Consider the following 25,074-nt stretch of genomic DNA (forward strand, 5'->3'; position numbering starts at 1 on the left):
TAAGGCAAACTATCCTGGACTCTGTCTTTTCTCTCTTTCCACCCTTCTCTGTTTTTTTCACTAGATATGGAATATGTAGTCTGCTGATTTTTATAAGTTGCTTCCAAAGCTTCAGAATGAACCCTTTGGCTGAAGTTTTCAAATATTTTGGCCTAAGTCCACAAATGCCATAAGAAACTGGCACTCCATTCTGCAATGCTTTTCTCTCTGTCAATAACTTTAACTTGGGATCATAAAGTGGAATCATTTGTCAGGATCATAAATCATATGATCTAGATTTAAAACCACATTTTAGAGCTACTGGGAATGATTCTATACTGAAAAAGAGAAGTTCAGATAAAAAGAGAAAAGCTGCTTATCCATCATCTGTTTCACAACAGCAAGGGGCAGTTTAATATCCTGGAAGGGGCAGCTTACCAATAGTGACATGGGATCAGAAATGGCTAAACAGCTTCAAGTACCTCCCTCATTGGAATGGTCAAGTATAGGTAACACATATAGTAGGTGCTAGCTAAGTAGTGCTGACTGAATTATGCTGGCTCACTGACATCCTAGGCATACATAAAAACCCTATATCAAAAATCTCAAATGGAAAACATCTGCAATGAATGTGTACTCATTGTCCAGCTAGTATACCAGAGCCTTACTATAAATCCCAACCTCAGGGTTCATGACTTGGAACTGTGTTCTAATGTTCTAACATAGCCCTTCTGTTACTTCCAGTAATAAATCTCCTTGGAGAAGTTCCAAGAAGGGTATTGCCTTAGATCATATTCCATGTTAGAGTGAGGTTCTTCTTTACAGCTTGTGCTTCATCTGGTCTTGATGTGAGGCCAGAAAAGGAAATGTTCTGGAGAGTTTGCTGCAAGGTGGGGGTTCTTTTTATTTTAAATAGCTGTAAATATTTGACAAAACAATTATGCCCGTGTCATTTCAATTCCTCCAGACCACTTCTTCCCAGACCATTTCTTTCCCTTCTTGTTAAAAGCCTCATGAGGCCCATGGTAGGGCACTCAGGAACACTACTTGGCAGGGGGAAAGATACTACTGGAATCCCAGGCTCATTTCTCCAATGGTCATATTTCTGCCTGTGCTTATCCCTTTTTCTGCCAGATTGAGCTCTTTATTGCTCACACCACTCAAAATTGCCATGAGCACCAATATCCACCAACTACTCAAGCTGCCTTTATTGTATTTACTTTGTATCCCACCCTCATAAACCACTCTCCCTAGATCCCTTAAGCATTTCAATTGCTCCTTTCCATTTCAAGCATCTCAATTCCAGAGAATGGAAACTTGGGCATAGTCTTATTACCAATTAAAAAGCGATTCTCACTACTTTGCTCTAAGAAGTTATTTGCCCATATCCATGTCAGTTACTCAAAACCATATTGGCTTTTTAAATGCTACATCATATTGCACACTCTTAATATAGTTTACTATCTCCTATCACCTGTAGACTTTAAAAAGCATGAATCAAATTTACTTTTGACGATTATCTATTTGTGTGATATTTATAACCAGGAAAAATGTAATATGCCACCCAAAAACTTTTCCAGAATAGTCAGAATTTTTATTAAATATGGATTGTCACCATTATTTTATATTCTTTACACTCTTTATCACAAATTTAGGTAAATACAGATTGTACAACTTCTGCTGAATAAGCTGGGCAAGTTTCCATGACTCGGGAAAGCATATTAGAGTTGTAGTTATTTGTAGTTCCTGCCCCACCTCCAAACCAAAGGGCAGTGTTTGGGAAAATGCCAACCATATTTATCAGCAAGAGTTAGCAGCCTAGCATAGGGGATGGGAGTGGCAATGAATAAAGTGTATAAAGAATCTAAAAACTGTTTTCTTTACAACCTCTTCATCAGAAGCTTTAACTGGGTACATCCCAATCCTTGTTTGGTAGACAGTTAACAAAGGGAGTGTTTTCTTTACATTCTCCCACTTTACACTAATCTGAGTTTTTTTGTAAGGGAACACCCTAACGCTGAGAATCTCCTCTCTCTCTCTCTCTGTCTCTCTCTCTGTCTCTCTCTGTCTCTCTATCTGTCTCTCTGTATCTGTCTCTGTCTCTGTCCGTCTCTCTCTCTCTCTCTCACACACACAGATGGAAAACATAACCATATTCCTAAGTAAACATGTAAGTAAAAAGCAACAGGAATGTAGACTTTGGAGTCTAGACACAGAGCTGTAGAAAAGTTAGTGGTATATATAGCCTTGGATAAGGAGGACAACCAACATTTACTGAGAGGGCTAACGAGGATTAAATGAAATAACTTATGGAAAGATCCTAGCACAGTCCTACAACATACCTTTACAACATATTTGCCTTCTTCTCTACCCTGGTTTGAATTATGAAGCATCCTGATCAGAGAGAACTTTTTCATTGAAAACTGAAATGTCTGGCTTCCTAAACAACATAAAAATGTCACTGAAAACTGTAGACGTAGTTTGGGGGAAGTGAGAGGCAAGGGGTTAAAATTTTCCTTTAGTTCCAAATGGGTTTTGTCTTTATGCATTTCTCTCAAAACTGTAGCTGTGGCACTATCTCTTTAGTCCTCAAAACAAAAGAACCTATTTGCAGAGTGCTCCAGGGTGGCCTTGAGTGGCACTTTAAAACACCCGTTTTGAACTGCTCTAGGCAGTTCAGTGAGGCTGGATACAACAATAGATTCTGGGAGTGAGCCTGAATGGTACAAAAAATGGGGGGGGGGTGGTCTCCTGTCCATTGAAAACAGAAAGCAGAGCTAAAGAAAGTGAAGAATGTGAAAGGAGAGAAGGGAATTTCAGGATGTGCTAAAATTTTTTGCAACCAAAAAGAGTACAAAGAACTGGGATCTAGGCAACAGAGGGCAGGTCAAGCAGGCATAATTATTTATCATATAGTTTCCACAGATGGTAATAGTCAAGTACATTATTTTACCTATGTGTTTTTTCTTAATACTATAGATTTTGACACTGGGTTCTTTTTAGAAAGCCACCAAGTATAACTAATACACATAATGAACTCCACACAATAATAAAACAGAGTGCCTAGATTTATGTCTCTTTATGTAGAGACTGCAATCCATTTCTGATTCAATTCTTCCAAAGTATTAATGCAATTTAAATAATGAAATCATCCTGAAAGGGGTACACTACTGGTTCAAAGAAGATTTATCAGAGAAAGAAATGGAAGCTGAAAAGTAATGAGTAATGAGTGGCTAAGGGGCTGATCAATCCAAAAGAGAATAGTTAAAGGGTCTAGGAGAGCTAAAATGTATAAAACTGTCTATGACCTAAACATTGGAGCTAGAAGCTCTTTCTTCTGATTAACTCTACTTTCTTATCCCTAGCTCAGAAATCAAGGCTTAACAATTAACTCTCAATAGCAAGCCAATATGATTAGAAAAATAATACTGATAGAAATGTAGAGTGTAGATCTCATTTAAATTTAATTGAGAGCATAATTTGTTAAATCACATCTGAGGATAAGTCACTTTAGGACATTAAAAATATTTAAACTATTCAAAAGAGAAATGCAATGTCCTATGTGTCAAAGGAAACAATGTTCCTGTCTGATTCCCCATCCATACAATGATCACTGTAGCCATCTAGACCCCTAAGAGAATTATTACTTCTAGACAGCCAAGCTTTTTGGAGCTGCACTTCCAGCACTGCATCCAATACCCACATGTAACTATTTAAATTTCAATTTAATTACATTTATATAAAATAAAAAATATTCAGCTCCTCAGTTGCAGTAGCCACACTTCAGTGCTCAACAGACACATGTGGCTAGAGGCTACTGCGTTGGACAATAAACATAGAGATTATTTCATCATCACAGAAAGTTCTATTGGACAGCACTGGGCTAGACACCAGGAGGTCAAGACTTTGAGTTTAGACCAAATAATTCAAACCATTTTTAATGATAGTTTTTCCACAATGTAATTAATATTCATATCTACAGAGAATATAAATTAGGATTGAACATCATACTTTTGACTTCGGACAATGGTTCTTGAAAGTCAGTTGTACAGAAGAATCATCTGTGGAGTTTGCTAAACGCAGATAACTCATAGAGTGATTCAGTAGGTCTGGAATGAGGATCCAGGAATCTGCATACTAAACATGTGTCCTAGGTAATGCTGACAAGGGTAGTTCCTAGACCACATTTTGAGAAACACTGTGATTATGCATCAAAAAATTCCAATGATCAGTTTACACATTCTGATTCATTTTCTTGTACGGGTAAGTATTAATATGTGTACATAGGCAAGCCCTTGTCTCCTTACAAAAGTGCAAACTGTTCCACAAAGGCAAAGGAAGGAGATTTCAAGGTATAGTAGATCTGAGTAAGGATGAATACAGAGAGAAAAATCAAGAAGACAGACTCACTAGAAACAAATCTTTTGAATAGAAATATTCCAGAATATCTATACAGGGCGGAAGCTGTATAGCCATTCAGCTTCTGGAACTCTAAGGCTCTGGGAACAGCTTTGAATCTTGAGCTAGCAGGAAAGGAGAAAAACTCTTTGGTAGTGTAGTTTCTGAAGATCTGAATATTGCACGTAAATGCTAAGTATGTACAAGATGTTAGCCTATGTGCTAAGAGATTAGTAAAATAAGGTTTTTAACTTCAAGGAGCTCAATCTAGTGGGGGAAGAGAGACCAAAAATAAGTATAATATAGTAGCAGGTGTCATTTCAGCTGAACCTTAAATGGTGAGTTGCTCTGGAGTTATTGGAGAGGTAGAAGAATGGCAATTAAAATACAGAGAACAACATGAAGAAAAGCACAAGAGCTTGAAAATTTGGAGCATACCTGGTGACCTACAAGTGGGCTAGAGTGGCTAGTGAATAGGGTTTAGAGAAGGTTGTGTAGTGGGAGATAGGGGTATAGATGCATTCTGGGTACCTGGGACAAGACCATGGATGGCACTGAATGCCTGTTTGGGAAAAAAAAATCCTTTAGAAGGTATTTGAGGAGAGTAGTGATATGAGATCTGCATTTAGGAAGAACACTAACAGCTAGGCATAAAATGGAGTGGGGAGAGAGTAGATGCTGGGAAGATGTGCTATGATTTGGTCATTTGGCTGCATGGAAGAAAAACTGCACTCTGGTTGACAATGTTTGTTCTTGCAAAAGGCTGGGAATCAAGAGAGAAGCAACAGAATATGAAAGAGATTTTTTTAAGCTGAAAATCTGAAAAAAGAGCATGAGTAGTGGCAGTGTTTAGAAGCTGTTGGGAATGCAATGATCCATCATGACTCTGGCAATAAAAAGTACCAGCAATGAGGGTCCGAAAGAAAGTAGAATTCTCAGCAGTCTGGTGAGCAGACAGCTCTACACCATCTATGTCTTCTGAAGATATGGACAATGGGGTATCTTCTATGGGTGGCACACAAGTGGGCAAACAGCTTCTTCAGTGAAGTGCCCTTAAAGACATACAACATACTGCATAGTAATTAAGGGCTTAGGCCCTGGAGACAGACTTCCTGGAATAGAATCTTGATTCTGCTACTTAGTAATTGTGTGATCTGTAGGCAAGTTACTCATTGATAAATTCTGTGTCCCGTTTTTTCTACCCTTAAAATGAAAATAATATTACCTACCTCACAGGAATGCTGTGAAGGTTGATGAGTTCATACATAAAAGGTATTTGTAACATGGCCTGGCACATAGTAAGCACTCAATAAATGTTAGCTATTATTATCATGTGTATGTATGAGTGAAAGACACACACTTAATTGTGCTATGTTCAATGTTCAATAACCCTTGAAGGTTTAAGTGCTATATCTAAGGAATGGTGATCAGTATAGTTTAGCAGCCCAAGGGACATCTGCAGTACACTGTCCTGCATAGGCAGCATGCCTTAATATTACTCAAAATGAGTATCTTAAGTTCATTTTGAAAAAAGACAGATATGAGTAAGTTTTTCAGCTTGTAAATATTCTTAGTGATTCTCCTTAAGTAAGCTAGTGCAAGTCGGCTCCAGCATACCACTGGCTGGTGTAAACTAACCCTTATACTCACATCCATAAGACCTACCTTTCACTTCCCTAAAACACACTCAAAGGTATACTGAACGGAAAAACAGCCAGAGCCTAGAAATCTACTCCTTTTCTAATTTCTCTTGGCCTCAAACAGCAGGGGGAAAAATGATTATTTTGCAGATGAAAGACTTTCTTTCACCAATCAAAAAATATCAATTTCTTTAAAAACCATAATAAGCTCTTTTTCGTTTATATTTAAAGTGCTCGCTTCCAGAAAGAGGAATGGAGTGAGGGGTGTTAGCCAGAGCTTCTGACTGCACAGGAAATTCGCCACCTGAAACCAAGTTTAACATGGAGCTTCCAATCACATGCCTAGTTTTCCCTCTAACCCTGACCCATTCCCTCAAGTTCCCTCCTGCATTTTTTTTAAGTGTCGAATTCCATTTAAGTTAAATAATGATAAAAGAGCTTTATATCATCCTCCTTTCCTTTTTGCTAGGAGGGGAAAAATATAAGAATAGCTTTACTTTAAGATATGTTAAAATACAAAGATATCTTAGATAAGGATAAATTCTAATTTACATGGTATCTGAGACAATATTTCTATTACCATCTTTCTAAAAGTCTCATAAACAGGTCATAACAATACTTGCCCTATGTCCGACTCATTTTCTTGACAGCATTCTCAAATATTCATTGTCAAATGCTAAAGAAGAGTTGTCTATGGTGTAAGCATCCAGTCATTTCCCCAGTACATGACATAGTCTCTAATAAATTCAGATCTAAGAATGACTGCTTCAAGAATGTTTCCTGAAGAGGTTTTAAAGAACGTTTTACCAGAGAACTAGTATGAGCTACTCAAGCACCTGGGTTCATCTTTCTCCTTTAAAGGAATGAATTTAAAATTGAGAAACAATTTGAGAATTTTAAAAGATGAGAAAGTTCATCTATTTTAGATAGATAGATAGATAGAAACAGAAAAGTGTGAAACTGAGTTAGCTGTATATTTTTTCTGTTGATCTGGATAAAATACTCAAATTTTAAAACATAGCCCTTCATATTTGGCCAGTATATTTTAAAGTATACACATAACTTTTACCAAAACAATCGTATATGTTGAGCAGAATATTAAAAACGAACTAGCTTGTTTTAGAAGGAAAATATTCCACACTAACCTTTTCAATCGGACATTTTACTTCCCAATAAATTTACAAGGCTCTACCTTCATTCATATTGATGTATAAATTAATCAAAACACTAATGTTTCTCCACATAATCTATAAAATTAATCTGGAAAGCACTCACATATTAAAATAAATGTTGTGTTAAAAATAGCTCAGAAAAATCTCTAGAGTTCTATCAACACATTTTTTTTTTTTAGTAAATGACTGAACTTAGTCTTCTTGACTAGTAGCTTAAGTCAAATTTACCCTGGATCCATCAACTGAGAGGCAGCCTGGTATAAGGGTGAGAAAAAGCACAGATTCTTGAATCAGATCAATTAACCTATGAGTTTGGGCTCTGCCTCTTGTTAGATGCGAGACCACAGGCCAGTTACTTATTCTCTAAGTCTCAGTTTTCTTACCTCTGAAATGGAGATCATAACGCCACTGACTTCACACAGGGTGGTTACGAGAAAAGATTGATCAAGTATATGTTAAACCACTGTGTAAATGTTTTATATCATATCCACTATGAGTCAATTACCAACAACTATACTGTAATTTTAAGTTGTTTTTGAATAGAGTAAAACCATGACGGAATTAAGCATGTATTTACTATTAGGATACAAATACAATTCAGTCATAAAAGCCACCTAGTTAGCTTTGACATTATTCATTAGGTCACCCTGGAATTGAGAGATGGCAAGGAGATAATGTCACTATTTTTTTTAACATAAATACTTTTATTAGCATAGAGAAGTTCTTTCCAGATATAGTAATTCCAGTAGCATAACATTTTCCGCATTTTTCACTGCCAGAAATTTAAACCAGTAATACAGGCCCATGAGAAACCTCTATTTATTGAATAAAGCAATATTTTCCATGAAAGTATATCTATTTAGTTTTGCAGTGGAGAAAACGAGATATTCTCTGGTTTTAATCCAAAGAGAAACACCTCAACAACTTTGCACATTAAAAATGTACAGAGACGGCTCTTCTAGAGTCAAGCAAGAATAAGAGTATAGAGAAAACATCCAACAAGCACAGCTCTCCAACACTTAGTGAAACAAACCAACCGCTACCCAAAGAAGAAACTGAAGCTATAAATTCACATAAACGGGCTGCAGGGAGACTACACAAACCTGCTGTTGCTTTAATTGCAGACAATTCAATTCAGCAGCTGTTGGTCCAGGCACTAAGGTTCACTGTATGCTCTTCAGCGTAACCTTGAAATATTGTCACTCACTCACTTCTCCACATCATCTGCATGCTGTCCAATTAATGAGGAGCGAAATCAACTGTCAAACCACGTATCAAAACAGAACATGATCTTTTAGCTCTTAAGCACAGGAGCACAATATTTTAAGGACAATAAAACAAGAATGGAGGTGTAAGTCCTTGACAATAAATGATATTCAAACTTATCAAAACATGTGGTTGTAGAAACTAAGCTTCTGTTCTGTTCAGCAAGAAAGTGAAACTTTTTTAAGGTTTTTTTATTTGGAAGGATCCTTTCTGTCAAACTGCTGTATAAGAAGCCTTTCAAACAACATTCACCAGTACCTGATCAGTCTCCAAGTTCTTCATTATTATGGACCAATATTGTTTCTGAAAGCTTAAGAGAATACTTAAGGAACACTTCTGGTCCAACGATATTTTACAATACAGATGGTTTGGAGCTGGCATGTTTAGCCTTGCTGTTTTCAGCACTTTTTTTCTACCAGGAGAACAAACAACAACAATAATATATAATGTTCATCAATATGAGTTAAATAATGAAATAAAAATAAATTTACCAAACAAATGTGTTCTGGAATGCTTCCTATTTGAAATTTACTTACTCTTAACTGTATATCTCAAATCTAGACAACCAATTAACAAACACAGGAGTTAATAAACTCAAGAGGAACAGAACATACTGTTTTAAAAATTGCTTTTTTCCTTCCAAAGCACTGTCTTCTGTGCAAACACTCTAGGCTATATCACATACTACCAGTTGCAGACATAAGACTTGAGAAATTCAATACAAGAATACAGCAGAGAAGCATGCACAATTAAGGGATCGGGACTACCAATTTAACAGAGAACCCAGATTTTACATAGCAATCTGCTACAAACATTATAGCTAGGGGCAGGCATATTTTATGCAGCTATTTTGTTTAGCTCATTAGAACCTTATTTGTCCTTCAGTACAGTTGAACTGGAGGCAAAATAAGAGAGGAATGCACTTTGAAACAAAAGGAAAATTTCAGATAAAATAAAACATACTATACCTGAATATTGTACTAGGAACATCGTGACACTCTTCAGGGAACTGTTTCACGTTGTATCCTACCGTGAGTTATTCTCCCCTAACCTCTTCTCTCCACAAAAAGAAAAGCCAAAGCACCCCAAACCCCCACTACACACTACCCCTAACCCACCCCCGCACTGAAGAAAAAAAACCAAAAAACAGATACAATTCAGCTCAGCTCCGATGATGCTTCTGTTTAGCTCAGCTCCAGCCGAGCAACTGAGCTCTAGCAACGGAGCATAGGGAGGTGGATTCTGATGCCAGGAGCACTTCCATCCACTTCACTTACACAAAAGCAGGCAGTGGAAAATCCAGGAGCCTTGAAGACAAGGGCTGGAACTGGCTTTTATGAATTGCTATTACTGCATGTGTCACCATCCATCTCCAATGACGGACACTTATAGGCTGAATTGGGAGTGGAGGGGGTGGGGTGGAGGAGGTTGGAGAGCAGGTGGAGAAGCAATTAGCAGTATGTTCATCGGAGAATTCGTTTGGGATTTCATACATCAGTGCCTAAAGAAACAACATGCAGTTGACAAATCAGAACTTTACGATCTGCATGCCTTAGAAGAAATCTTAGCTCACGGTCCCAAACAAAATAATGCTTGCCCACTCTTATAGTGCATGGAAAGTCACCCCTCTGCTTTCTTTTTCCTACAGCTACCCTTGTTCCTGAGAAATCAACATTCAGAATGAATATTTGCTAATTTTCCCTAAAGAATTGTATTTAAAAGTCTGGAAGCAAAGGAAGTATAAAGAAATTAAATTATATTGAACATGACATCTCTTAACAAAAAGGCAAGAAGCTAATTATTTTAAGCCAACTTTTCATCCCTAGTCCCATTCCCCAGGTGCAGCTTTCATACCTATAATCAACGGATCACACAACTTTTGTGCATATATTTAACACTGAAAAACAATCTATGTATACCTAAAAATAGTTCCGTTAAAGTCAAGGTGAGAAGCTAGGTGACCTTTAAGAAGGCACTTTACCTGTAAGTGCTTTAGTTTTACTCATCTGCTAAACTGAAGCACATTTTTTTAGACTTCAAAATGAATCATGAGTAGGAACAAAAAGGAGATAGTCTCTTAGGAAGGAAACATGACACAATTGGAGGAGTACTGGGGCTGGGTATCAGGAAACCTGGGTTCAGGTTCTAGTTCTACAACTCTCTAGCTGTGTTACCCTGGACAACTCACTTAACTTCTTGGAGCATAAGTTCCCTTATTTTATAAATTGTACATAACTGCACCCATTCTGACTGCGTCATAGGATTGCTGTGAAGAGCTAATGAGATAATAGATATAAAAACACTTTTGTAAATTGTAAAGAGCGATAAAATTGTATGGGATTATTATTATTATACCCTGAGACAAATCTTGCCTAAGTGACTGAAATGAGGCACCTGTATCATATAAGGAAAATAGGAAGAAAGGACCAATATCATTTCATGAAACATTATCCAATTCTTCCAATTTTAAAATTAGAAGGAAGTACTGTTTCCTCTTAAAATTCCACAGGAGGAAAATCTTTTGAAAAGAAAAAAAATTAAATCTGATATATAATACATCAAAAGTTTATTAAAGAGACAAAAGTCCTGTAACTCCTTCTTTCCTTTCCAAAAAGTCAGTCAATTTTTCTGTAAGGTCTAGTATTATGTCCCATCTGGAATGCAAGCTACTAGACAATGAGCATCTCCTTTTGTTAAATCTTTCTATTAACCTGGTACATCCTCACTGCCCAGTGTGTAGAAAAAGTTTCAGGTTGATTATCTAAATCTAAATCCACAAGGTAAAAATCCAAAGTCATGCTTTATGAGGCTCCAAGCTGCCTTGATACTATATATACAGTGGCCAGCTGGTTTCAGCTGGGACACAGTTTTAGCACATGAAGTCCTGGGGTGGCCACACCTGGGGCACTAAATGATCCAGGCAATGTTTGGGGACCTTTGGTTCAGCCAAATCCCACATGTCCTGATTTTCATCTGTATGGTGGTTTCCCAAGTACGTGTCTGTCCACATGGGCCAAATCTGAAGCAGCCAAAAGAAAGGTGGGAGCTGTAGCAGAAATATCAGATGTCAGCTCCCCTTGGCCCCCTCCAATGCCATCCGTGTCCTCAAACAAGTGCCCAGACCACTTCCTGTGAGAAGAAAGAAAACTTTTTTCTAATTGCCCCCTTGAATGTCATTGCCAATACTGAAAATTCCAGTAAAATATGTATCCAAAATCTATATTAAATCAATGGGTAAAATGGATAATATGAATCACAAAGAGTTAGGTGAGGTAGCTAATAGCAAGTGAGCCATTAAAGGGGGAAGAGGAGGAAAGGGCGGGGAAAGGAGTAAAGGAGAAGAGAGGGGAGGGAAGGAGAGTGAAAGAATCTGAAGTGAGAGCCTTTTTTTTTTTTTTCTAAGCAGAAAAACACTTGCTGGAATCATCCAAAACCTCACCTCTTAGAAAGTGCTTGCCTTTTGAGGTACTGGGAATGGCCCATTTACTACCACAGCTGCAATCCTAGCCTTCCAACTGCTTAGGTAAACAGTCAAGAGCTTGAAAAAGCACTGATAGACCTAGCACCAGAACTCACTTTCCTTTGGCATGTGGAAAGCCAGGCAGGTGGGACACAGTTCTCTAGGGGCCTCATCACTACAACCCTCCACCACAGCCTCACCGGTGGCATGGCTGGCCACTAATAAAGGTGTCAGCCCAATTTCAGGTTCGGCAAAGGAAACTGGCCTGAGACTTCTAAAAACACACTGGTAAGAAAGGAACAAAGGCTCTATTTCAGAATCAGGCTGCTCTGCCTTTGGGCATTGCAACTGAACTCCTCCACACATTTAAGCTGAAATCCATATTCCCCAAGTTCCTCAGAAAGGTCATTCAAAGTAAAGGGAGAAGGACAGGAAAGACGATTTTTTGTTAGCTTCTTTCCCCACCGTCAAAAGATGAGGATCATATCCAGAACATGACTGACAGCATGTACCAAAAGGCAATAAAGTGGAGTGGAAAGCATCAGTTTCAACCCAGATTAGCAAGAATGGAAATTAAAGCATCAGAGAATCCTGATAAAAGCAAACACACAAACATATACACCAAAAACCACTGCAATGTTTCCATCATTTCAATCTCTAGAATGTAAGCACTAGTGGTTCCCTAATCCACCTGAACTTCTCAGCAGCTGTCACCAAGCCTGACGGATCTTTTCAAATGAATTCCTGTTGTTAACTTCCTTGGATTCTGAGTATTTTTGTCAAAAACAAAAATCCCAGTGGAAGATTTCAAATAACCATGAACTTGAACCAAACCATGAACCTAAACTGAGAGAAACAACACTAATTTTCTAAACCCCAAACAAAACAGAATTGTTAATAGTTTGAAAGCAACAACAACTAGTGAATCGATTTGAACTGGACCAAAGCTTCATGTTTTCTGAATCAATCAAACTTGTACCAAACCCTGAGAGTCCAATCAGTTCAAAGAGCACACATCAAGACTTGGTTTCACCTGACTGACAGCCCACAATGAACCACAGAATGGCAATAAATCAGGAGTTGGGAAAACTGAATTCTCCTATTTTTTTCACTGTTTGACCTTGGTCAAGTCATTTATACTCTTTTAGACTCGGCTTGCTTACTTTGAAATGACTGGGCTGGGATTACCAATATCCCAGGTCTAATACTCTATGCCAATTGTGAAATTTAGAATAGTGACAAAATAGAGGATGTCACAATTTGGCCCTAATCTTCAGAAGCAGAGGGATGGACCACCCCAATTCTCCTAAGGGTTCATGTTTCTAGCTTTTTTGAAATATGCTTCACATAAGAGTTGGGCAACTGTCTTCGCTCATTGGGCAAATGTGCCTTGGGAATAGTCAGGCTAATATTCCTTTTCAGAATGTTTCTCTTCAAAAAATGTTTCAGGAGCAGTTTGTTTTCCTCAAACGAAAGCTACAGGTGAGTGGTCTGGTCCCAAACAGGAAGAAGGAAGAAAGTGATCTAAATTATGCTGAGCACCTATTGCATGCCAAACATGGCATGATACTTTATATTATTTTTTAAATTAGTCCTCACAACACAGCTATATGGTAGGTATTATCATCCTAATTTTATAGGCAAGGAAACTGAGGCTTACTGATGTTAAGTGACTTGCTTGCAGTCACTCTACTGGTAAGTGATAGATCTGGGATATGAACTCAAGCAATTTGAATCCATTACTATACCAACATTCTAATGATTAAAGTCTGAATGACTGAATTCCTTCTTAATTCAGTGATTCAATTGCACTTGGTTAGTGAATAATCACCTGCTGAGTCAATACAGTGAAAGTAAATCTCCTTGCATTTATGCTAGATAGACGACTTTCTAAAAAATTTCATCCAACAATGTGGTTAAGACCACTGGGCTCTGGAGTCAGACAGACCTGAGTTTCTTGAATTCTAGCTTATGGACAAGGTACTTAACCATGCTGAGTCTCAAGTTTTCTTACCTGGCAAATGGAGAAAGAAGTAGTACTTACTCACTGGGTTGTTGGGAAGTGTTAATGATGTGATAGCAACTAGCACAGTGCTTGGCACAAAATAATTATTCAATAAATGCATATTAGAGCTGTACTTGTATTCATAAGCAACAGAGCAAGAAAGAAAAGGTTATAAAGAGAAAGGAAACTAGGATTCATTTAACTCAAGTGCTCTTTGGCCTGTAGCACAGATTTAGTTTGAAAGAGGTTTTCAGTGGCCCATCCATACTCTCTAAAACTAAGCTGCATCTTGCAGTAGATTAGCATATTCATGAAGCAACATGATTATACTAATTGGTGGTGCCTAAGTAGTAGCAAGGAGACTTGTCATGTGCTCTGCTGAGCAGCAATTGTCCCTAGTTTCCTGGAATCTATCCTTCTAAAGAGAGGGTTGGAAAGTGGCAGATAGAAGTACTGCTGGAAGTACCAGGTGGTCTAAGGCCATCTTTCCCCCATTCTTCAAGTTCCAGCTTCTATTTCATTCACTCATGGCCCTCTTCGCATATACTCCTCTCCTCCCTCAGTTTATTCTAGTTTTATTGTGATTCTCCCCCCGGCTCTAGCTCTGTCTCTGCTCATCAGCATCAAGTGGTATTTATGGAATGTGTGTCTGGCACTGCACTAGGTGAAGTGGAGGGACATCCCAAAGTTAATCAAAGAGACGTGTCCCATGGCCAAACAGATCTAAGATCCACAGGTAGACCAGAGTTTTGGCAACACAGTAAATGCAAGTATAATTGGATGATTTGGTTGATTTCAGAGCACAAAATAGTTTGTTCATCTAGTTAATGATACGCATACTGAAGAATTTAGAAAGAATTATACCGTTGTCGGCAACTTGATTTGAAATGCAGAAAAAGATGGATAGATGGATGGATAGGTGATAAAGCAAATAAAGTGTTAACTATAGACTCTAAATGATGGGTATATGGGTGTTCACTGTACAATTCTTTCAACTTTTCTGTATATTTAATTTTTTTCATCATAAAAGGTCGAGGGAAAAAGGAGAGAGGTAGGTAAGGGGTACAGCTTTTTCAACTTCAAATGTTTCAGGACAAAATAACCATATTTATATGGAGAAGCATAAATCAAATAGGGCAAAATGTTAAAAATTGGTGAATCTGAGTGAATGATATATGAGAGTCCTTATATGATTCTTTTAACTTTTCTATATTTACAATTATTTCAAAATAAAAAGTTAAAAGTTAGTTTATTGAAAACTGACCCCTTTCACCTAGTGCCTCAGTTGCCATTTTTAGTAGAGAGGATATTAGGTCCATAGTAGTAGAGAAATTGGAAAGAATGGGGTGGGGGACAATAATCAACCCGTACATATACTTGGGTGCCTACTGTATGCAAGACACTGTGCTAGACACTGTGGCAGATTCAAAGAGGTTAAAAACACAGTCACTGCCCTGAGAGGGCTCACAGTGTAGATGAGGGAATGCCAAAGCAGTGTCTGAAAGGGTAACTGGCTGGCCAGATAAGTTCTGTAAGACAGAAGTATGAAGATTGGAAAGGTAGGTTGGAGCCAGACTGCGGAAAGTATTGAATGCCAGGCTAAAGAGTTTGGACTTCATCCTATGGATAACGGGAAGCCATTTATAGTATCTGAGTCAGAGAAAGAATATGCTCCAAAACCGATTGGCTACATAGAACAATTTGGGCACAGTTGCCTTCAACATGCATCTGTTTTATATGCATGTACTTCTGGCCCTTGTATCTATTTCCCTTATCTGGATGTGGCCATTAGGGGGTTCCAACATTCTGGATGCTGACCATTTTTTAAACAGCCATCTCTTCAGCCTCTGTCCCTTTCCCTCCCTCAGTCCCCAAGGGAGTTGACCATCACTAACCTCAGCCCCACTGACTCAGTAAGCAATAAATAAGCCTCATACAGTTTTTCAAACTAGCAGCTATGCTTTGAAACTCTGATTTCCTTCATGATAATCAAACCCCAATTACTACTGGGATCACTGATTTGAGTTGGAAAAAATGAATATTCAGCTAACCAACATGTGAAGGAGTGCAGGAAGCTATGTGCTGTGTGTAGAAGGAAACAATTATTCGAAGTGATCTTTGTATGTTGAACAAAAACTTAGTGGAGATGGCATTCCTGAATAGCGGCAAGTGATTAGGGAAGGCCTCTCAGACTGCCAAATCAAAAGGTGGACTTTCTATGTCTCCAGTTTTTTCCCCATAAAGCCCATCCTCCAATCCAATCATGTTACTCCCGGTTTAAACCCTGTGCTGGCTCATCCCCGCCTATAGGATAAAGGTCAAGCTCCTTAACAAGCAGACTTCCTTCCACAAGATACCTTTCCAGATCCTTATCCTGTCCCCTCTTCTATACTCCCAGTGGTTCATACACAGTATCTCACCGTTTTCTGAACTATCCATTTTTATATGTAACTGTTTCGCATGTGTTCGTGCTCCCTCTTTCTGGAATTCTTTCCCACCACCTCTTTGTCCACCGAGATTCCAGGCAATGCCCACTCATCCTTTGTGATTTAGCATAGTTAGACTCTGGTCTGTAAGTAGCCCACCCCTAGCAATAATTTCCTCCATCATGTTCCCAGGGCACCTTATAACATAGCTCTTTCTCTGAGCACCTTTGCCATTGTAATATAATTATTGGTTTGGGTGTCTATCTTCCCAACTTGACTGTGAGCTCCTTAAGGGCAGGCAGGGACTACTTCTAATTCATCACTGTATTCCTAGCACTTGGCATAAGGTCTGGTCCTGTATATGTGCTTAAATGTGTATTGAATAAATGAGCTTGAATATCAAGTGCTCCTTGAATTCAAACTGAGCATCTCTTGAAAGGTGAAAATTAGAATATTATGTGACCAAAGTAATCCTAATGAAGTGTGTCCGAGGACTTGACTGAAGAAGAAATGGTAGGAGGACATATTATGGGGCCTTACTGTGGGACACTTTCTACCCCAGGAAGCTCTTACTGGCAGTTGTTGCTGGCTAAAAAGAAGCGCAGCTGGAGTGGATGAGAAGGGCCCTTACTGCGGATTTCCCCCAAGTTATCATTCACCTTTCACCACTGAAGCAATGTTGTTTATGTAACATTCTCTACACGGTGTTTCAACTCTTCTGAATTACAGCCAGACTTGTATTTGTATTCTGCCTGCAGATACATTTGGACAAGCCTTGTTAATGAGTAGTCACGGAAAGCTCTCCAGTTCCTATTCTCACCTATCGTTATTGTGCTTAAGGGACCATTGAAAAACTGAGAGCCAAAAAAGGGGGCAGGGAGGAGCTAATAAAAACCATCTTTTATTTTTCTCCTAGATTGCCAATATCTTTCATAGCACCTCTCATCCTACACTGTTTTATAACTATGTATCAGTAAAGGCAAAAAAGAACAATGAAGACTTGAGCAAAACTTTACACTTTGCAGGCAAGAAAAAGAGGAAGCAACACTTACGCCTGGCATATAAATCTTTAGACATATGATCAGTCGCCACTTCCAGAAAGTAAACACTTCAGCTGTTTTAAACAAATAGCAAAAGCAATTAGCCCTCTCTGTAGACTAAACTGAGGTGTATGCTGAATTTTTTTAAAAATCGGAGTCTGTTTTGATCTTCAAAAATGTCGAACTGGTAAACACTTTGCTTTTTTTGTACATATAAATCTAAAAGCCAAGCCTAGCTTGAGGAAGATTTAAGAGACATAAAATTTGTCTGAGGTGTCTGCCAAATCTCCGCAGCAGAGACAGAAACCCTGGAAAAGCTGACATAGTCATAACTCTCACAACATCACCAGCAGGTTTGTGCAGGGCTGGACGTACAGAAAGTCACTGTTCCTTCCCTCAAACTGTTCGTAAACAGAGAAGTAGATTATTTGCTTATCAGGTATCTGGTAGCTCATTTTTGCCTATGTATCCTACTGGCAGGTATCCCAATTTTCAGCGGAGTAAATTTTCATTTATATGATGGACCTGCTTGTTGAAATCTTCTTTCTTTCATTTGCTCTTTCACACTCATTCTTGTACGTACACTAGATATCTCGGTCTGTCTGTCTGTCTGTCTGGAAGGCATAAAAAAGGGGTATTTACAAGTATCTAGTGCAGTGCCTAGCAGAGTGCTTTGCACATAGTAAGCCCACAATAATTCATCAGATGAACTGAAACTCTACCTGTAATTTCTATGTTCAGCTTATTTGATCATGGGACAGAACTATGCATTCTTTTTCCTGGAGTATTTAACGGTGAGAATTCCTTACAAGGTGATATAATTTTATTCTGACAATTCATGCTTAGGACTTCCATCCTTTGAAGAGCATCCATTTTTGCACAATGGGTATTATCTGTAAGGAAAATGAAGGAAAGACCACACAGCAGGATCCTGAATGACAATATGAACACCGATACGTTTTTGTAGAGAAAATCAGATATCTCACATTCACCTGATTGTGCGTCATCATGGTAATCCACTACATATGTCTAAGATCACTTAACAATGCAAGAATACAGTGCACGCATGGGCTGCATTCTGTAAATAGGATTAACAGTTGAATTCAACCAAGGTCTTCCCTGGGGACAGATTGCTGGAAAATACATCTACACGACATTTAAAAGAATAAATTAACCAATGACACTGGCTCCCATGAGACACACTGTTTCTTGTACATTCAATTCTATCACAGTTTTCCGTAGCTCTCTGCTGACATCCCCGTCCCAAAAGACATAGAATTTCAAAACAGAAAGAAAAACAGAGAAATTGGAGCTCTTCTGTCTCTCCTGCATGAAGTGTTATATACACAAAGGAAAGATGTCTGTATATTAACACAATGTGAACTGTGACGTGGTGAGATCATGTCGGTCTGGACAGTTTTTGTTACGCTGTGGTCACATATAACTTGCCCAAGGGTATGAACAAAGTCTGTATGCACACTGACAAAGACTGGCAGGGGGCCTCAGGAAAATGAAAGCTGTGTTATAGCAGGGGAGTTTGATTTTTTCTTTAAAAAAATGTTCTTTGTTATGATTACTTTTCTTCCCATTTTTATTTAATTAATTTTCCTCATCTGTAAAATAGGGATAACTGTTGTGCGTATTTAACATTTTTACTCTGAGGATGAAATGAAACCCTGGTGGATTGCCTGGCAAACAACAGTTAACCCATACAATCCACACCGATATTTGGTTAGCATTAGCTAAACACCTATTATGTGCCAGGCACTGGCCTAAGACTCCAAGAAAAAAGTAAATTGTGGGAGGAAAAAGTGACACTGGAAAGAAAAGCAGAGAGCTGATTTTCAAAGGTTTTATAAAGCAGTCTAAGAAATTTGGATTTTATCTTGAGGACAATGGGCTGCCTTTGAACTATTTTATATAGAGCTGGATAGCTTTAGACTTGTGATTTAGAAACATCATTCATTCTGTCAGCATTGGTGGAGAAAGGATTGGAAGGGAGGCAGGCTGGAGGCAGTAGTAATCCCGGGTAGAAGTCATATGTGTGTTGCGGGGTAGGAGGGGGCAGTGTGCCCCAAACTAAGGCGATGGCAATAGGGGTGGACATGGGGAAAGCATTTTTAAATAACTTTTAAAAAATGTACAAAAATGTCATTATAGAGGATTAGCAAATAATATGGAAAAGGCTAAAAAGAGAACTCGTATGTAATCCTTCTATTTATAGGAAAACTCTATTAACATTTTTTTGTGTGTTTACCATTATGGGACTTTTCCTATGTATGTGCACACAGATGGGGGGGCTGTGCATGTGTGATATGTGTGTATGTGTGTATGCAAACTGAGATCTGTCAGCTTTATAACCTGAATTTTCTCTTAATATATCACAAACAACTTTCCACATCCTTAAATATTCTTTGGTAATATCAATTTATATGGTTACTTAGTAATCCATACATGTACCATAAATGATTTAATTCAAACCTCTAGTATTAGACATTTATCAATAAAATGTTATTTTTTTCTTTTTCTTTCCTTTTTTCTTTTTTCTTTTGCTATTATAAACAGATTCTGGGCTAGACATCCTGGGAGCTAAATTTTTAGAAACTTCACATTTATTTTCTCAGCATAGAGCCCTAGAAGTTGAAGTGGAAGGTTGAAAGCTATGTTCGATTTTAAGATTTTTGATACATATTGACAAATTCTTTCCAGAAGGGCTGTATCAAATTACAGTCCCACTAGCAGTGTCTATAAATAGGAAGAAACCCATTTCAGAGTGATTTCAAGGATGGTGTCAACTGGATTTGGTGGGTGGAGAGGAGCAATGGATCCTTGGCAGAATATAGGGGCAGAAGCAATGTGAACTCTGTCAAGAGGAGCAAAGCAATGGGCAGGCCTAAGGAACAGGAGGCTGGGTGGATAAATGATGAGAAAAAAAAGAAAGGCAACCACAGGAGAGTGGGAGAAAATGAAAAAAAAAAAAAGAAAGAAAACTCTAGTGAAGTTATACACCCAGGTCACTTTAATTTACTGCTTTATTCTGCAAAAGTAGCAAATGTAGCAAACGGCTAATCTTTTTTTAGTGTTTGGCACTCTGTGGTACCAAGGTCCAGAGTTACATTCATGTGAATATGTTGATCCATTCTTTTCATCCAGTCACCATTTATTAGGTGTCTACCATGTACCAAGTACTATTCTGGATGCTTTGGGTATGGAGATAAATGAGACCTGGTCCCTGCTCTCAAGGAGCTCACAGTCTAGGGGAGAGACAGGCACATCCACAGACCAACACACTGTGGTGTGGTACAGGCTAGAACAGAGGTAAGTACAGGGTCCTGTGGGAGCCAGGAGCCTACTATTGCTTCCTGTGTGCATGCATGTGTGTGTGTGGTAGAGGGAGGGGGAGGTGCAGCAAAGGCTTCACAGAGGTGTTGATATTTGAGCTGAGTCTTGAAGGAGTTTCTCAGATGGCTAAGGATCACAGATCATACTCATACTCCTTGTATATTTGTGCCACTGCTCTCAAGGACACTCAGTAAGGCAGTGAGGATGCTGGTGTGTAATCTAAACCCATTCGTGACAACAGCCTCCACTGTTACCTTAATGGATATATGTACATAGCCTGATTTAGGCAATAATATGCTCATTTTAGCATATAAAGGATAACAGGCAAGTGGCATATAGGCTTTTAAAATAGTTCAGATGACACTAATAAAATAATAATATTCAAGTCTACCAAGTCCAAAGACGCAGACATAGAGAATGGACTTGAGGACACGGGGAGGGGGAAGGGTGAGCTGGGACGAAGCGAGAGAGTGGCATGGACATATATACACGACCAAACGTAAAATAGATAGCTAGTGGGAAGCAGCCGCATAGCACAGGGAGATCAGCTCGGTGCTTTGTGACCACCTAGAGGGGCGGGATAGGGAGGGTGGGAGGGAGGGAGATGCAAGAGGGAAGAGATATGGGGACATATGTATATGTATAACTGATTCACTTTGTTATACAGCAGAAACTAACACACCATTGTAAAGCAATTATACTCCAATAAAGATGTTAAAAAAAAAAAGTCTACCAAGTCCTACAAATTCTACCCCCTAAATGTCTCTCGACTCTGTTCCCTCCTCTCATATGTTGCTCCCTCGGGTCCTCACCAACTCTCTCTGGAGCAGAGTACCAGCCTCCTAACTGGTATCATCCCCTTCCAGTGCATCCTAAAGTGAAAATCTGATCATGGCACTCCTCATCTAAAACATTTTAATGTTTTTTTTATTGCCAACAACCAGTATTTTCCAAGTTTCAGTCATTTGAGTGTTACTTGCTGATTTTCCCATATTCACACACCATGTGTACTATTATTTACTTAATATTCCTCTTTAAATCAACTTAAAACCGGTTACTTTCTATTTTCACTAAACCTTTTCCTAAGTAACCTTAGATTTGATGATGTAATTCAGTTTTATTTTTTATAAGCTACATTAGAATATATAATTTATAAAATTTTAAATGTTTGTGGGAATACAGCATAACTACTATGGTAGATGCCCTATACATTTTGAGAAACATTGGCCTATGGGAGCACATCCAAACTTCTTATCATTGTGTTCAAAGTTCTTCACAAATCAGCCCTGACCTCTTCTACAGTTATACCTTCCTTTCCCCAAACAATCTGCAACCCAACCATGCTGAATTCCTCAACATTGAATGGACACACCTTGCTCTTGTAAAAATCCCATGTCTTTCACAGACTGCTCCCCCTATCTTAAATGCCTCCCTTCCACTCTTCTCTGCCTGGCAAACTCATTATCCTTCAAGACCTATCTGTCATGTCACCTCCTTACAGAAGCCTTCTTCCTGACTCTCCCTTACATTTAGTCACTCCTTCCTTCATCCTCCCATAGCACTTTGAACCTGTCTCTGTTATACTACATACTACATTATCTCAGACTGATGGGCATCTATCTCCCCAACTAGACCTAGAGAAAGCTCACACCTCGTGCTCTGTTGCATCCCCAACACTTCATGTGGGGCAAAGGTCATGGAGGAGACCGAGTGCCCCAGAAGGTCACTTAAAGTCTAAGATAAAATAAAACCTAAAGTACTGTCAAGGTCCAAATAGCTTAGAGGCATGACATGTTTTTATAAAGAGAATCATCTAATTCAAAGATAGTAATACTGACTACAGTTTTGGCAGACACAATTAGCTACGGCTGCAATAACAGTTAAGCTAATTTGCTTTTGGCAGCTACTTTACAGCAGACACATACTGACATAGAAACTAAAAGCGAATCATTTGTGTTTTTGCCAAGATGGTCAAATATATCTCACAATAATTTCTCCTTACCACAAATGGAAAGTTAAGAACAAAAGTGAACAGCAGGACCAGCAAACCACGGTGGACAGAGCATGGGCTCTGGAGTCAGAAATCTGTACACCCAAATCCCAACTCAACTCTCCTTACAATCTATGTGACTTTAGGTAGGTTGTTTAACTTCTTGACGTTTTAGTTCCCTCTTCTAGAAAAATGGGAAGACTAGTACCTGCTTCATAAGACTCTTAAGATAATGCGACAAAGTGCTTATGATAGCGCCAAAACATTTATGGGCTCCATAAATAGCAATCATTATTGTTGCCCAATGAAATGACTACAATTCAGGCAATAGGATGCACAAGGACAGCAAATGCATTTCTTAAGAAAATCAATTTATATCACTAGGCTTTAAAAGTAACAACTATAGAGTGTAGCTAAGAATAACCACAAACAAAACAGTCTATAAGACAAAGCTCTTCTTGGGTTTAAATTAAACTCACACCTGGAACATACCACCACACTTCTTTGTGTTCTCCAAGAATTGATCTCAAATCAGGTTCCCCTAGGATGAAAAAACAAAAATCACCCAATCTTAATTTTTTGTTCTTAATTTTGTGATACAGAATAATATCCAAACTATGTGGATGCTTTAAAGTGTCCTATTACTATGATCCCAAGCTTTTCAACACTATTTCTTTCCCAATCTATCCCTGCTGACACGTTTTACTCCAGTCAGGGAAGCCCACCTGTTATACAAGTGCTCCCTCTTCTATCTACCCTTCTCCAATTCCAACCCCAATATGAGGAAGCAGTTTCTCCCTCCTCTTTGCCCATTTCAAGTCCACTTTACTCTCTTGGAACCCAAATTAAAATTCATCTCCTTCCCAAAGCCGACCAGGATTGATCTGGAAGGTAGATGAGAGTTTCAAGCCTTCAGCACTTCCAGGGTTAGGCTTGACTTTCCATAGATCAACCCCCCCAACCTAATCGGTATCCCCTTCCACTAACCCCTAAGCACTTTTCGCACGCGTTTGTAATAATAAAATAATACAGTCTCGTTTTGCGCAGTCTACTTTATTCTGTAGTTGGTGTGCCCCTTAAATACTTGTCAACATCAATGCTTGCTGGAAAGCCCTAGAGCGCTCGGTTTTTACAACAGGTCTAACTTGCCTTTTATTTTCATCAGAACACTGCACTGAACCTTAAACACGTATTTCTCAAAAGCGAGATTCCTTCCCTCTTCTGCTCCCCATCTCTTCTGGAAATTGAGGGGAAACCCTTTCCGCTCCAAAGACCTGGTCAGGGAAGGGGCAAGCGGCTGGAGGGGCCAATAAAGAGATGGCGACGACCCGGATCGCACCATCAAAGTGGCGGAAAGTGAAAAGTTGACAAAAAGTCACGCCCGGGGCGTGGCAAGGAATTCCCATGGCCCCAGAGGAAAAGGGGTGTGTGTGCATTGGGAGGGGTGTGTGCCCAAACCTGAAGTGCAAATTGAAAGAAGAGGAAAAAGAGATCGCCCAACTCCTGCAAGCAGTAAGGAGAGTCCAGACGCCGCCCAGGGAAGACCTGGTGGAGAACCCTAACTTCAGATGTCTGAGGAGGCACAAGGCCGGGGTGGCGGATACGGGATGCCGTTGTGGAGGAAAAAGACAGCGGGCAGATTTGAGGGAAAAGAGAAAAGAGGGCACGCTCCCGAGTCTCCAGGGAAACGGGCTCGGTGAGCTCAGAAGCCCACCCCGACTCGCGGGCCCGACACCCCTTCCCCCGCGGAGGCGGAGCTGGGCGGAGTCAGGGCTGAGGCCCGCGGCCCCGGAAGCACCCTCCTCCCTAGGCCCCCCTCAGTCCCACAGTCCCCAGCCTCAGCCGCTCAGGCTTTCTGTCTCTCTGACCTCCAGCTCCCCGGCTACCGAAGCTCAACTCCTTATAGAACTGCGGAAAATCGGGCCGGCGCGGCAGCTTCCGGGCGGGCGATGCCCTCGCGGCGCCCCATGCCGGGCGACAGTCTTCTGAACTGCCCTCCTGGCGCTGCCGGCTTAGGCCCGGCGCCCAGGCCCAGGCTAGACTCTCACCCACCCAACGGCCGCAGCTGCGTCTCCTATTGGCTACTGGTCACCAAGGAAGCCGGAGGCCCGAGCCCTTACCCTCATGGGAAATGTAGTTTGAAGTCTCTGGAGGTTGTTCTTCCTGGTGGGGGGAGGGAGGAGGGTGGAATCCAATATTGACATTGGCGGAGAGGCTCAAGTGAAGACAGGGGATTGTGGGAGATGGAGTCAAGACATTTCTTCTTATATACCCACAATTCCTTCCCCGCCAGCCCCCTCCCTCATTTCCTATTGTCCCCAGTTTCGGCTCGAGGAGGGTATTCTGGATGTTGTAG

The 25,074-nt window shown here is 39.6% G+C and overlaps 1 protein-coding gene across 4 annotated transcripts in view; it reads right to left on the reverse strand.

Moving 5' to 3' along the window:
• ENOX2 (ecto-NOX disulfide-thiol exchanger 2) overlaps window positions 1–24,759 on the reverse strand; it is a 266,757-nt gene extending 241,998 nt beyond the window's left edge. For 2 of the 4 annotated variants that reach the window (XM_061177648.1, XM_061177647.1), the window contains exons 1-2: window positions 24,587–24,759; window positions 23,200–23,259 (exon numbers count right to left, since the gene is read on the reverse strand). The gene's annotated coding sequence lies outside the window, so the exon portion shown is untranslated. Of the gene's footprint in view, window positions 1–23,197; window positions 23,260–24,586 lie in introns of those variants that run through there. The other 2 variants (XM_061177649.1, XM_061177650.1) reach the window with 2 other exon arrangements.
• Window positions 24,760–25,074: the final 315 nt, after the last annotated feature.

Source organism: Eubalaena glacialis, chromosome X, assembly GCF_028564815.1.
Source record: "Eubalaena glacialis isolate mEubGla1 chromosome X, mEubGla1.1.hap2.+ XY, whole genome shotgun sequence".
NCBI classification, from domain to species: Eukaryota; Metazoa; Chordata; class Mammalia; order Artiodactyla; family Balaenidae; genus Eubalaena; species Eubalaena glacialis.